Source organism: Pleurodeles waltl, chromosome 11 (genome assembly GCF_031143425.1).
Source record: "Pleurodeles waltl isolate 20211129_DDA chromosome 11, aPleWal1.hap1.20221129, whole genome shotgun sequence".
Lineage (NCBI taxonomy): Eukaryota > Metazoa > Chordata > Amphibia > Caudata > Salamandridae > Pleurodeles > Pleurodeles waltl.
In genome coordinates, this window is record NC_090450.1 from 138,612,762 (window position 1) to 138,629,173 (window position 16,412).

The 16,412-nt window shown below is 41.4% G+C and overlaps 1 protein-coding gene across 4 annotated transcripts in view; it reads left to right on the top strand.

Annotated features, from left to right (window-relative positions):
* Positions 1–16,412, top strand: part of VEPH1 (ventricular zone expressed PH domain containing 1) — a 1,200,547-nt gene that overhangs the window by 878,592 nt on the left and 305,543 nt on the right. The window lies entirely within an intron of this gene.

The window sequence follows — 16,412 nt, forward strand, 5'->3', positions numbered from 1 at the left end:
TTGTCCACCTCTGTATCTGTTATTGCTTCAATTCACTTAGTTTTGTTCTCATGATTCCTTGAATGGTTTGCTGATGCATTCAATGCAATCAGTGATTTTGCCCCTGCGTTTTCTTTTCTAACAAATCAAGACTGCTTTTACAAAAAAAATAGTATATAAGGAGATCATGGAAGGCAAATTGAAGACTACACTGACACATAATCCAAATGAAGCAACAAATTTTAAAGTTTATGGTTTGGGGTTCTTCATCATCTTCTGTGCAAAGCTGGAGACTGTTGCTGGGGACAGTTGGAATTATACTTCGGAGCGTGACTGTTGTTGAGGCACATTTGTGAATAAAGTTTTATTTTTTTAATTATAGTAGGTGTTTATGTAGAAAGAGTGGCTCCTCCATAAGGGCAGAGAAGCATCCTCCCCCTTTCACCAGCAGCGACAGCTGCAAAACTTTTCCACAAAAACGATAATAAACTTTGTTTATTATCGTTTTGGGGAAAAGGAGTGGGGCCACAGGGGTGACGAGCAAAGGGGGCATGTATGTTTGAGCGTCCGTCTCAGGCCGGCCAAACAAACATGAGCACAGGGCTCTCTCCAGCTCAGCAACACAGTTGCTGGGCTGGGGAGAGCATCCACAGGCTCCCAATCTGCCTGGGAGCACCCTGGCTGGTGCTCCCAGCCAATCCTGACGCTGCTCAGAGCACCTTCAGGATTGGTGCAGAGCAGGCTAGGTGCCCGTGCCTGCAGGAAGAGGTGAGGAGCAGCACTGTTCTTGCGACAGAGGCCCAGGTAAGTTTTTTTAATTTTAAATTTTTAATTGAAACCCCTCGTCCCTCCGCGCGCCACTCCACCCCTTTGCCGTCACGCGAGCCGCGACTGTTATGTAGTATGTATGCTGGGCCACTAGAATTATGAGAATGGGAGGGCCAAAGTGAGCAGCAGGTTTGACTGAATTATGCAGCAAGAAAAGGACATTTATGAGGCCTGAAGCTGCACATTTTGTGATTTGTATTATTTTTTGTCACTTTACACTTATTTGACACTGTCTTGGCATTGGTTGCACCTTATTTGTACTAGTTTGGCACACAAGTATAGCAATAAGCAACAGAAAGGTGACCAGTCAATCTTTGCAAAGCACCTTCCGCTGTCCTGCAACATGTGTCTCTGCATTATTATTAACTTTTAAATCGTTTGAGCTAGAAACATGTTTTGGGTAAAATCTGCATATTATTCAGCAGATGATGGATTATGTAGCAAATGTGGCAAATCTATAGTTATGTGAGAAATGCAGCAGCCACCAAGTTGCATAATTCAGTGACCCTGTATATATGTGAGCCCAATTAATGTAATTGATCCAAAAGTGTTGATATATTGTTGTGCAAGAGGGATAATCAGATTTCGAGGAATGGGTGGAACTGATTCTTGAAGGCAAGGCACCAGGTTCCATAACTAACCAGAAGATACCAAAAAGACAGAATCAGCTATGCACACCGTGCGTTATCTATGGGGATATTTTAGGGGGACTTTATTTTTAGGTACAAACCCTGTTCAAAACATTTTATTAGAGTGAGCAGGGAATACAGAGAATTAATGTGTAAATAAGAATGTGGTGCACACAAGGAGACAGTTGGCCTCAGACTAGTGGCTTGCAGGACTCCTTTGGAGCTAGGTGACTAGCTCATGGCTCACCAGACCAGCCGCAATAAGCCTGTGCTCCCTTGGGGCAGACTGCCTACCATATATAGATATCCTAACCCGCTGAGGATGTCTGTCTTCAGTGATATGATGGCTCCGCTGAAGGCATTGAACTTTACAGAGGGAGCACCAGGTTTGTTGCCTCTGTTTGGCCAGAAACATCCTCCCATAGATGGAGTTTTCTCGAAAACAGAAAAAGCAATTGCCCTGACCAACAGGGAGTTTTTACCCTTGCATGGGTGCCATTGTGCATTTTTCCTATCCTGGATCACAATTCCTAGCACAGCAGTCCTGGGAAGGGTAATCAAGTGGTGGTCAATGATCCAAAACTATTAAGAGTAAAACCCTGCAACCTAGATCAATATACAGGGCTTGGGATATTAACCAAGTACTGACACCACAAACCCAAATCTGCCAAGAGAATGCTAATCCCTCAGTAAGTGAACAAACACATGTAGGAGGGGAAAGCTGCTGAACGTAGAGGCCTATGGACCCTGGTGTGACATTCAATACAACTACCAAGAGATGGCTGAATTTCTCTTACACTTTAGCCAAACAAGCAAAGGAACCCCCTAACAAATGGGGCAAGACGTTTGCAGACTCCCTCAGGCGATTTAGACAGAATCAAAGAGAGGACAGAAAATTAAAGGCTTCAAGGAAACCAGAGGCAATGAACTCTGGCATAGAAAAGAGTGAATCAAGTCTATCACCCCACAGAAATACTAGAGTAGCAACATTAATAACCCATGCCGTTGCTTCTGAGGCAGCCATTTCAGCATTAGAAAACCTCCAGACAACCTCCAGGCCACCTGCTCAAATGGACTTGAAAGCTGCAGCAGGTACTGGATCTCCAAAAGGAAAGGATCTTCAAGGAGAGAACTGCAGCCTAACATAGGGCTTGACAAGAAGACCTCAAAGTATCCTGTAGATAACAGCTCTCCCTCAGACAACATACCCCAGGGCTCCAGTACTGCCAAAGCATTTGTTCACCAAACCAGTCTTATAGAACTCAGAAAGGAAAACAGCATCATACAGGAACTTAAGGAATACATGACTTTGGAGAAGAGATCCAACATTCATGTTCATCATTTCTGAAATGAAATCAAGCTCATGATTATGTTGAGAATAAAGGGATAGACTTCAGACAGAGGTAACACTGTCTACAGCCTCTGAGTATGGAATCAAACCTCAGGTGATGGGAACAACATAAGGAACTTAACAGCTGGGAGAGATGTAGATGAATCAAACGAGGACTCATGGGAGCTTGGGCTACATTACCTTGCCCTCAGACCCATGTTATTGCTAATGCCTGTAATTGCTCAGTCAGTAGCTTTTGTGGCCCTACATCAATACCATGCCAAAATTAGGCCTGCTACCTATAAAAAGGAGCACAACCCAGGAAGAGCAAGAAGAATTTGAGCTGTGAATAGAAAACATGTTTGCCAATACAGAGGCATCAACCATTCCAGGAAGCCATAACAGCTGGTACTGCTGACAGTACCAGCTTGGTTTGGTACTGTCAGCAGTACCAAACCAATCTCAACCATGAAGGAGCCTGGAGACACCAATGGGAATAAATGATGAGATACCACATAGCACATAACTATTGGACCCACCAAGTACCTCCATGAATTTAAGGACCGTAAAATAACCCCTCTTGGAGATCAATAGTAATGTGCAGGAAGATCAATGTAGTAGAGATCTTTAATAAACATAGTGCTGCATGCAAAGTTTTGTCAGTAGCATGCAGTGAACTACCATGGCAAGAATTTGTACAACTAGGAGGAGAACCTGAATATCTTGGTCAAGTAACAATTGGAAACCTGTTTACCATCAACCAGGCAAAGCTTAAGAAATACTTAAGGCATCAGCACAATAGAACACACCTAAAAGCAACCTGAAGCTTCTAGGCAATTCAAATGTAGCAAAGCATGCTTCATTTGAGTAGATATTGCAGCCACGAAGGACCTCTGCCAAAAAAGCTGAATGTTGGAGGCAAACTGACAGTGCTTGCAGGTCAGTATAGAGAAATTCCCACAATCAGTACACATCCTCAGTCATAGAAACTCAAAAAGACAATGTAACCCATGTAGTGTGCCAGAGCCAGTCATCCCCACGTCAAAGATGGTCATATTACAACTTTTCAGAACTGACTTCCCTCTCCCTGAAGAAGCATTCACAAGTTTGATTGAGAATAAAAGCAAGCATCTGATCTTCTTATGCCTAGATGCATGCAGTCTTTTTCCCTACAACCAAAGCATACTGCAAAAACAGCAATTCCAATAACCAAAAACTAGGTATATGCCACCTATTCATGCTCCAGTGGATTTCACATCCTAGCATTACAGAAAATGAAAGATAGCAAATAAAGGCGGACACACCAGAATATCTGAATACATGGACGATCACAGGAATTATGCTCTGGGTGAGCTATGCAGCTGCCTTTGACCCACGCAGGAATAAGAAAACTAGGGCGATGACTCATCATGTAACTGTAGCACCAATTTCAAGCTTAATCCAGGACACCAATACTTGAAGTCCAGGAGCATGCCACTGCCACCCAAAGAAAGAGGGAATCTCTTCCTAAGCCATTGATCCTACAGTGTGCGCCCAAATCCTGGTAGGTGATTGCATGCAGGGGCAAAGTTGGAGATCAAAGACCATCAGTAGCCTGTGAGTCAATGTTCCATGGAAAAAAGATTACATCTAAGAGAATTCTAAAAATGGCAGCTTCCTATTTCATAGGTGGGATCCACCTCAATAGTAACAATTGGGATGAGGAAGAGGGAAGTAGAGTTAATGTGTAATTGAAATTTTGGGATAATTACCACACAGGATTTTACAACAAATATGTCTTTACTACACATGACTGGTACACATGGTAAAAGTTTTACAGGTAAATGTAAGTATTTCTCAGTTAAGTTATAAGTGTGTGTGTGTGTGTGTATATATATATATATATATATATATATATATATATATATATATATATATATATATATATATACACATACACACATATATTATATATATATATATATATATATATATATATGTATATAAATATATATAGTCACTTAAAAACAACATATGTTACAGGGATGTTATAGTTAGGCTCCCATTTTAAACATACAAAACCATAGAAATTCCCTTGCCACCCAAAAAACCATACCCACACTAAACCCTAAAAATTCCCTTGCCACCCAAACCCTAAAATTACCCGTGCCACCCTAAAACCCATACCCATCCTGAACCCTAAAAAACCCACATACCACGCGAAAACCCATACCCACCCTAAAAATTATTTTTCCTAGAGATATATATATATATATATATATATATACAATGTATATGCCTTTACCATTCACTACTTTGTAGGGAAATTTGTTATAATGGCATGTGTGGTAAAGGCATGTTCATTCAAAGACCTGTGGTTAAGCCTGCATGGTCATGGCATGTAGGGTCCGTCCTTCGATGTAGAGGCTGTTTTCCCTACAGAACTAACCATAATTTCAAGGACAAAATGAACCCCCTTATTTTGTGCCTTTCTAAATTAAATGTTTTAAGTTTTACCCTCTTGACTCAATCAAGAAGGCTTTAGGTGTGCCACACTTTTGTCATAAGTAAGACCGTCAGCACTCTAGTTGTTCTTAGAACACTCTGGGAGGCTGCAGTAGAATACAAGGGAATCAGCTTATAGCTGCTCCTACTGGAAGTACATGTTTTACTGAGAATGCCAGACTTCATTCTCATATGGCTGAGCAAGATAGTGTGAATTTACAGAAAATATGTTTTCATTTTAGCTTGTGGAACACCTTTCAACACCTAAATGGGAAAATCATGAGAAAACAGTTTTCTCTCAGATATGATTCATGTAATACCAGCAGGGTGAAATCACCTTAAAACGCACCAAAATTCCTAAAATTAGTATGGTACCATCAACAAACGATTTATATAGTGGTGAAAAATATTCCCCACCCTTTTTACGTTCTCCTCTTTGTGACCGTCAAAACCTGCCATTCACTACTGTACAATGCACTTCAATGAGGTCCCAAGATGGCTGACATCACTTTCTGGTTGATATGCTGACAGCCAATCAGACCTCAGCATGAGATCTGTGCTTAAGTTTCTCCCAGACATACAAATTTGTTTTTTTTTCAGTAGTTTAAAAAACTACTGAATAGATTTACACTAAAAAAGAAAAAGTGCACCAAAAGGTAGTTTTCTGCCAAATGTGGTGTAATTCCGTCCAGCGGTTCAGGCTTTAGTCATGTTCAAAATCCCTATGGGAATTAACATGGGAAACGCACATTTTTTGCTTCCCCCTTTTTTCTCGGCCCCCACTTGACGGATCACTCCAAAACTTTTAGTGTGCAACGAGAATTACTGGCACACTTTAAAAAAAAAAAAATTGTGAAGTTTTGTCAAACACTACTAAAGAAATAGGCAAGTAAAAAATGCTTTTTCTATGGAAATAAGGTGCTAACTATAACTACCTAGTGGCGACCACCACCTCCCCGGGGGTTTAATGACAATCAATGCGGGAGTAGCGGGCAGCCCCACCACAACCCCTGTGATCGCCACCTCTCCAGGGCTTTAATCATAATTAAGGGGGGCTGCACAGCACCTCACAGCCCCAGAGACTACCAAAAAGAATGTGGGAGGGGGCATGTGGTCCCACCCGCAGCCCCAGGGACCTCCACCTCCCGAGGGCTAAATTTAAAGTAGGAGGCGGGTCCATCACGGACTCCCACCCTTAGGGACCACCACTTCCGCTGGGCTAGTTCATGTTGGAGGGGGGTCATGCGCCCCCTCCCTCGAGGAGGCAATGATGGCCTTGTGAACAACGACCGCCCGGGGCTGGCTCTCACTATGTCCCAGGGTGCCCACCTCTGGGACATAGCTGTTTGCTTTTGCTTAGTGGGAGCTGACAGCTCCCATCAAGCGAAAGCAATCAATCTCCGCTTTCTGCAAGTGAGCTGTCAAACAGCTCCCACTTGCAGAAAGCAGAGTTTTCATCTGTTTTCCTGCAGGCAAATATACATGCAGGGAAACAGATGGAAACATTGCTCCCCCAAGCAAGGAGCCTGTAGCCAGCTCCTGTGGCCCTGTGGCCAATCCTCTATAAGCACCCAATCCTGCACGGCCTTCAGCCGTGCATGGCAGGGTTTGGGCGCAGGGCCTGTGTCCAGGCCTTGGGGCCAAAACCCCATTAAAAAGTCACCCCCACGCCACTCATGGCCTTGGGAAAGAAAAAGAAACAAGCATTTGCAATGCAACGGGTCTCGCGTTTGCTCGTGTTAGAGCTAATAGCATTGTAAACTCCTAACTGGACTTTTCTTGTGACATAAACCATATACGTAACCGGAAAAAGTGCAATTAGCTGTGTATCAGGGTCGATATTATGCAAAGCGCCCGACTCCTGCCAAGGTAGATCGCGTTGCAAAAATAGAGAAAAAGTAGTCCACAAACCGAATGGAAAACAGCGAGCCTCGCATGTTTTCTGTACTTGGTCGATGCGCTCGAGGAGGGCTAACCACCGGAAAAGGCATGACATATGCGTGCCTTCCACTAAAGAAATCAAGCAGATTCTAACAGGCAAGCCCACGAACCAATGAAAGACACTGATGTCACGTGGATGGAGCTCCGAGCCCTTATTAATCCCTAAAGCGTCTCACTAGCGAAACGCAGGCTCGCCCCTAAAAAAGGGCAGAGTAGAAATACCTTTATCCCCTAGATTTGGCCGCATTTTAATAAAAATAAATGGTGCAAAATCACAGCGGATTTGCAAAACTGCATCAACAATTTGTAAAAAAAAAAAAAACAAGCATGGGCTCCGCACTTGTTTTCAACAAAGCCCCTGGCTGGGCCAGGTCCCGGGGGCATGAGCATAATTAAGTAAATAAAGGAGGCAGGCACATGCAGCTCCCCTTCGGAGGCACATTTGGCTCCCCTTCGGAGGCTCTTATGTGCCACCACCTCCCTGGGGCTTGATTGTTATTGGGGAGGAGGGCCGCCTATACCCCCCCCCCTCCTGTGGCTTTGTGTTCCCCTAGAGCCCACAACCTCCTTGGGGCTTTAATTAAAAAAAGGCAGGGGGGCTGCAGGGACCCACTTCTCGGGGCTTTCATAGGCCCTGGAGACCACAACCTCGACAGGGTTAACAAAAAAAATATAAAGTGGGGCACAGCGGATACCCAGGCCCCAGGGAACACCACCAACATATAGGGACATATTTAAGAGCCTCTAGCGCCTACTTGCACCACATTAGCATAATTTGTTTATGCTAATGTGGCCCAACAAGGCCAAAATCCCTGTGCCATATTTACAAAGTGGAGCAATGCATGCATTGCACCACTTTGTAACCCCTTGTGTGGCATTATGCTTGTACCAAGTATAATGTATGCAAATGGGGTTTTTTTTCCGGCACTTTTAACGCCTGCTCAGAAAAGGTGTTAAAAGGAGGGACACCATTGATTACAATGGTCCTCAATGAGCCTTGCAGGATTAGCATCAACATTTTTGACGCTATTCCCGCAAAGCTCCAGACTAGTGTCAGAAATTCTGATCCTAGTCCCCTAACTACTGCCATGGTGTGCTGTATTTTAAATATGGCGCACATACGGTGGCACTAGGGGGTGCTAAGGGGCGCAAGAAAAGTGGCGCTGTACTGTGTGCAGCGCCACTTTTCTTAAATATGCCCCATAGTTTTAATTGGGAGGGGAGCCATGTGGCCTCCCTCCCCAGGCCGCCAGGCCACCATCCCCTGGTGGTTAGTGCCTGGGTGCTTTGGCCCATCGCAGGGCACCAAATGTACTTTGATAGGGACCACACAGGGAGGCTGAAAGCCCCCAAGGTCCAGCCAGCTCCCTGCCTTCTAAGGGAGTGTGCATGGCTCCCACATGCAGAGAGCTGCTAGAAATGCAGCTCCCTGCAAGTGGGAGCAATCCTTTCATCTGTTTCCCTGCCCGTGTGGCAGCGGACAGGGAAACAGATAAAAATTCTACTTCCAGCAAGGGGGGACATTTTGACAGCTCCTGCTTGCAGGAAGCAGAGTTAGTGTTTGCTCTCACTTAGTAGAAGCTGTCAGAGCTCCCACCAAGCTAAAGCAAACAGCTATCTCCCAAGTGTGGGTACCTCCGGAGATAGCATGAGCTGGCCCTGGCCAGGTCGCAGTCTTTTATATAGATACATATATATATAAATATGTAAATATATATATATATATATATATACACACACACACACAGACACACATATATATATATATATATATATATATATATATATATATATATACACACATATATATATATATATAATATATACATATATATATATATATATATATATATATATATATATATATATATATATATATATATATACTGGGATTATACCTGCCTCTTAAATATTTACCACACATCTGCCTTTACCATTGTCGCCTTTGAAACAAAATTTTCATTGTAAAGGCATGCATTATAAAGGCATATGTGTAGTAAAAGTGTTTGTGGTAAATGCATTTGATGTAAAGACTTATGCATTGTAATGATGGTGTTGTAAAGGCATGCCTGGTAAATGCATGGTTTCATCATACAACCTTGCTACACAATATTACATGCTAACCTTATGTTAAAAACCATACCTTTTGTTCATCATTACAAAATATGGTGCTCGTTATGCGAAAAGGAAGATTTATATAGAATTTTATCATTGCCCATCTTCTGAAGGAAACTCCTAAGATTGAAAAAGCATTTTGGTGTCTTCAATTTTAAAAGTCAAGCGCTATTTCTTTTAGTAGGATACCCCCTTATTACAGTACAATATGGGCATTCTAATCAGCATTATTGTTCTATTTCCCATGTTTAGATTTTTAACATTGCATTTTAAAATGGATAAGGTGAAACACTCTAGCTATACTCATAAATAGCAGACTGTTTGTTGTTTCTAATTGCAAGAAGAATTCAGTGAATAACTATTAGCTACACTTTTGGATGAGTTCTGCGTTGTTTCACTTGTTAACATACTTATAGCTGCAGGCTTAATTATCTCTTCATATGTTTGTTTGAGATGTTAAGAATTAAATAATATTCCTTGCCTTATATTAGGAGAAAGTGCTATACTGGGTCTCCCAATGCATTGCTTATCGGGAAACATCCTTTATGCCGACTTTTTTATAACGAAGTCCTGATTAACGAAAGCGGAACAACGCTTTCTTTAACCACGACTTCGTTATTTTGTGCCTTAACCACGCATGTCCTGAACAACGAACATGCATAGTGAAGGTACAAACAAGGGAGTCGGCTGAGGAGGACGACGCAGATGACGAGGCGGTGACTCAGGTAAGTGGGGTTTTTAGGTTTTGGGGAGGGGGGGTCGGGGGTTTTAGGTTTTAGGGTGGGGTTGGGGGGTGGGGCGTTTTTGGTTTTGGGGAGGGGGTGGGGGGTCGGGGTTTTAGGTTTTGGGGTGGGGTTGGGGGGGTGGGGCGTTTTTGGTTTTGGGGAGGGGGTGGGGGGTCGGGGTTTTAGGTTTTGGGGTGGGGTTGGGGGTGGGGCGTTTTTGGTTTTGGGGAGGGGGTGGGGGGTCGGGGTTTTAGGTTTTTGGGGTGGGGTGTTTTTGGGTTTGGGGAGGGGGTGGGGGGTCGGGGTTTTAGGTTTTGGGGTGGGGATGGGGGGGTGGGGCGTTTTAGGTTTTGGGGAGGGGGTGGGGAGTCGGGGGTTTTGGGGTGGGGTTGGGGGGGTGGGGTGAGGCATGCAGGATCAATGGGTGCCTGTTACTAATGACTTTACCAGGAATGCCTTTACAACGAAATATCGTTGTTAAGGCATTCGTGGTAAAGGCATTAGTAGTAACAACGAGGTCGGTGTTCCGACCTCGTTGTTTAGGCACCCGTTGTTTTGTCAGTCGGCATTCCGTCGTACAACCTGCTTATCACCTCATACATAGATTTCTCAGAAGACATCTTTTCAACATGTTATCAGAAAGGTACAACAATGTGATGATTTATTTGAAGCTAATCATTAAACTTTTATGATGTGCTGTTTGATTCTCTGCCAGTCACGCCCAATTTAAAATACTGATTATTTTCTCACCTGGCTGCAGTTTACAATGACTTTGTTTATTTGGATCTCTCGGAGAATTGCTGGTGGAAACTAACGTAAGCTAACACAAAGGGCAGATGGGAGCTTCCTGACTCTTGAATTTTGCAGTGGAACTGAGTTTTTGCTAACAGCTCTTTTGATCAATGTGTTGATTCAAAGACATTTAGAGCCATATATCACACTCTTTAAGCTTTAAGAGTCAAAGTTTTTGAAAATTATTTGAAAATTGCCATACTTTATTTTCAGGTCTAAAGTAGGATTCAAAGGTAACAGATTAAACCGAAACTGGTTTGCTAACATTAATATGTAGCAAGTGTATTGTGATTCACATTTTCCATACCACAAAAGACCAAGAAGAGAATGTTACATGTTCAGTCTTGTTTGAGGGAAGATATATTTATTCTGAAGTGTTATACAATAGGTTGGATGTTCTGAGAAATCATTTTTACCCTATAGGATGGAGATCCAGTTTATCTGAACCACCATTTCTCATTGCAAAAAGTTGCACAAGTATTTTCAACAATATACCTTAATAAATGGATTTTTTATGAGGGCAAATGTCCGTTATGTTCATATCTTTTTTGCAAATTATTTTTCTCGATGAAATAAAGCACTATAAAAACATAAATACTTGCTGAAACGATCCTACAGTTAATTTAGAGATCTAAAATGACCTAATTTCATGTGTTTCTTCACTTTAAACAGCTCATCAGTAACTAAGTAGTATATTTTCTGAATCATAATCTATGATTTACTTTATGTATCACGTTTTTCCTTGGTTTCAATATTTTGTTTCTTATTTCAGTCACTCTCCTAGACTCCTTGTACTATATTAGCTGGCAAATATAAATTATAATACAAATAAAATAACATTGATTGGGGGTGGCTTATACAAATGTTTCTTTCAGCCACTGTAGTGCTGCTAGGTGTTCAAAGGTTTCCTAAAACTTTCAAATTGATCTATTACATTTTTGTCTTCATCCATTTCACATAAGTTAACAAACAATGCACAGTACCATTACACATTATAAATGTCCTAGCTACCAACATTTACAATAAAAGTACTTATATTGTATAAATGTCCTAGTTACTTCTAATACTTACATTCCAAACAGATATTTTATTTCTTTTCTACTGGACCTGAAATGCATATTTCACATAACTTATCCCCTCACTCCATCTCTAACCAGGCTGGTGTGCTGTCCAATATGACAACTCGACCTACACGTATGGATATGACCTGCCATTCCACATCCAATTTAATTGGCATGCTCATATGAAATTAACTGATATATAAATTGGTTGCATGTAGCGTGAAGAAAATATGACCCCTTGTGTTCTATATCGTTTAAATTAACTTTGTTATAACGGTTATAACTGTTGTCTATAAACCTATGTTCCAGGCCTATTAATTCGATCCATTTCATGCACAATCAGAAATATACATTTATTCCCAGCTGATTTTGCTTTAGTCTATGTGGCATATTTAAAGATGTAGTATCAACACTGGAGAGTTTAACTACAAATACCATTACAAACAATGGAGTGGGACACCATACTTTTGTTAGGTTCCACCCTCTTGATGTGGCCAAGGACAGCTGGAAGAAGCATCTCATTCAATGAATACAATATGTATATTAGTTAATGCTAAGCCAGTTGTCCTTATTTATTCTTCATTCTCTGCCATTCTAAAGAACACAATGGGTATTTCGTCACAAAGGTATTTTCATTTTCATTTGTATACATATGTTTTCAGCCATGAATGGATTCCTAAAGGATGCAAATACTTTTAATACTGCCAATTTCTCTCCTGAGAGTGCTGTGAAATACAAAGTATTAACTGTCACTTATGCGGGAGGAATGGTAATTCCAAAGGCTGGTTTGTCTTGGAAATTGTGGAACCCCATTCTAAACCTAACCTTTTTTACTATCGAAATCAAAGGGTATGTATTATCATAACTTCGATTTCAAAATGGGAAGAAGAACGGGTCATCGCAAGATTTGTATGTGGTGAAGGAAAAGATGTTTCCCTGCAGTGGAAAACATTTTTCCCCATGAAAAAAAGAAAGCATGTGTATTTGCACAGGAGGCGTCATCCCCACTGTACACAATTCTGTTCTATGAAGAACACCTCACCATGGAAATAGGAGTTCTTGAGACATGTCAATGGAACAACCTGTTCCTGGTACCATTTTCAGCCACACCACTGGGAATGCTTGTGAATGAGAAAAAAGTAAAAATATATTCAAGAGGAAATCTAAATGTTGTCCTGTACCTTTAAATATTTTTTTAATTAGGGCCTAGTGTATAACATAAAAGTGCAAACGATGGAATCCTGGACAGCACACTACTTTGAACAGCTATTAAACACAGTAGGTCTATATCATAATGATTGGTGTATGAGTAAATGTGACCGTGGACCTCCGCGGTCCAACCGCCCAATTACAACTTCAGCGGGCAGACCGGCCTATAAACTGCCATCCACACCAGGATCATAGATCCCAACAGGGAGACAGCGGTCGGGCGCTGACCCCTCAATGAAAAGACCGACGGAAAGCCAGTGCTGGGGGCGACAGGGGGCACCCTTCACTGCCCATGCCCATGGCACCGTCGAATGTGCACAGATGGTGCACATTCCAAGAGTACTGGAGTGCTACAAAAGAAAAATTGTCCTCTATTACAGTATTATCCTTGTTGCCTTGCCACGATAAACCTCTGCAAAGTGGTTTGGTGACAGTCTTGATGATGATGAACCCATATTGTACAGGGACTCATAAAATGTTTTTTGATATTTAACGGATTACTGTGTATTATGATGTTTTATGTATATATCTTATATCATTCTATTTTGTTTTTAGTTCTGTTCAATAGTTAGTCCCATATTTGTGTTATTGTTCTATAGTTCTTTTACTCAGAAGAATACAATTAAAAATCAGTTGGAGAAACTGGTATTTGATCAAACTGCTTAGTTCCAAAAAACAGACAATAACTTTTTCAGTTTAAAGTATGCACTGTTTTTTATAATTGTCATTGACATGTTTTAGTCTACCATGACATTCAGTAGTAGGTAGTAAATGTTCATAAATTTGCAGAACCCATACACGTCCTTCTCCAGCCTCGAGGTATAGTGTGTTGTGCAGAGGAGAGGAAAGTGTCAACATCATCAAGGAAGGAGGCACTTTGGAGAGCGTCATGTGCCAAAGCACTACACTTTTTTTTTAATTTCCCTGTGGCAGAGGGCACTGCATGTACAAATAAATTGGATTTTTATGTGACATTTTAATATGAAAGCACTGCTCAGTGCCAGCAGGAATCGACTATTAAAACTGCACTGATTTAATTTGCTTTGAATTTAGGTTTTCTGGCAACAGCGGGACATGTCCACACTTCACATCACAGCAGCTTATTGCTGTGTCATGGGAGACAGAATGGAGTGTTATGTGAAGAAAAGTAGCGATTAGAACAGATTATAAAAGTGGACTCTGGACCCGCCAAGGGGCTACACATACTTAAATTGTATATTCTTCCTAAAAAGTATTATAGTTTACATGCCATTATGAAATGAACGGAAAATTATATTACTTTTTTACAGGTTTTTTGCAGAGTTGCTGAGTTGCAACGTCTACCTCTAGAGGTTCATTCGGTTTAGATAAAGGGGCAAATTTACTAAATAGGGGATACAGAGATATGGAGTATATCTGCACGCTGTGCTCCCCTAGTGCTAACTCAGGTACTCTTGCACCATAGGGCAGGGTGGCTGTGTTATGGGAAGGATAGATTTAGTGCAGGAAGGGACAACTTATAGCACAAAAAATGTGTTGAAGGCATTTTCTTCTTTCTTTGTGTGCTTCAGAATGAAAAAGGAAAGTAACAAGGAGAAATAAAGATATTTCTACTAGTTTGGCTGAACTTGGGAAAGCACAGCACCTTGACGCATTCCCAGGTTTACAATTCATTCTAAATCTGGGAATGTGCAAAATTCCTGGGTGGATGCATGGGAACTCTCATGCTCCACGCATGGAATGCCTCCCAAGTTGAAAGGTAACATAATGCAACACAAGAACCTGCTTTGAATTACATTTTTTTTAAAATGCACTCAAGGCGACACAAATCAGGCCTTGTGTAGCTTTATAAATATTACTGAAGCCCGTGTATGGTCCTTGCCTCACCATGCGTAACACCAGGACAATGCAAATTCTTCATGAATATTGGCCCAAAAGTTTTTTAGTATCAGAAAGGTATGTTTAAATCTGGTGCAGTGTCTGCCTATGGTTTCCAATAAAATGCACTTCACTGCTCTAATGAGGGAAACATATGGCAGGCTTACATTGGTTTAGGTGCTAGAAAGAGTGTTATTCCCTTTTTGTGCCTTTTATTGAAATGTATGGTTGTAAAAGATCCAGAACAAAGACACACTCATGAAAACGCCTGCTTGAATTAATAGTGTTTTGGGGAATCATAGTGACTACCAAGGTATGTCACACCTGGGCATAATTGCAATGTATGACAGGAAAACAATTGCGCCTTTAAAGTACTGAAGACGTAAATAATTTCCTTTTCTGTTAAAGCTGTGATTCACACATAACAGCAGGCCCGCTGTACATAAATATTTAACAAATACAATATGTACAGTATCTTTAAAACACGTAAAATAATGTTGGTATTTGATTAAAAAACGAGGTACCTACTGGTTGCTTGTTGGAAATCATTTCTTGGCAAGTTAGAGAATATATTTTGGACCGTTCTAATTACCAAATACAATTCATTTATTTTATTTATTTAGTACATGTTTTATTTTGTAGAGCATTGAGCAAGGCTTCTTGAAAACACTGTCTTAAGGCGTTTTTGATTCATTGGTATAGGGCAAAGATCTGCACGTGTGTCGTGGCCCGAAATATCTTTGCAGTTTGCCGGATTGATGGAGAATCTGTTTTTGGTTAACTGATCTCAAGTGTCTGGTCAGTCAGTTTGGTGTCATCAGGTTGATGAGATACAAAGAAAAAATTACCATGGGTGCTTTTCGCACAAGACACTGGGCCTGATTTAGAGTTTGGCCGATGGGGTTACTCTGTCACAAATGTGACGGATATAACGTTCACTGTATTACGATCCCATTATAGCCTAAGGAGATCGTAATATGGTGGTGGACGAGAAATCTGGCATTTTTGTGACGGAGTAACCTGTCTGCGATACTCTAAATCAGTCCCACAGTGTCTTGAATTCAATCCTTGGTTTGGTCAGGATCCAGGTTAGAGACAAGAGTGCAACAAGGTGTGATCAAGCTCTCTTTGGAGCCTACCAGTTTACTCGGCTGGTGGACTTCAAACATTCCATTGCAGTGATCAGTTCTACATGTGACAATTGTGAGAAAATACACTAATATGCTGAGGGAGGTCAGGAAGAGTTGGAATAGACTGAAGGGTGCAAATGTGCTAGAAGGTATTTTGGTGATGTTGGTGGATGTGCATCCCTCCTGATTCACTGTACCCAGCCTTTTTGGGAAGTAAAAAGCAAAGAAGAAATAATTTTTTGAGTTCGCAAACCAGTTTGAAGAATATATAGCCTAAATAAAATGGCCGGACTCTTTGAGGGTAGGGTCAAAAATAGGTCAGTTGTATGAAG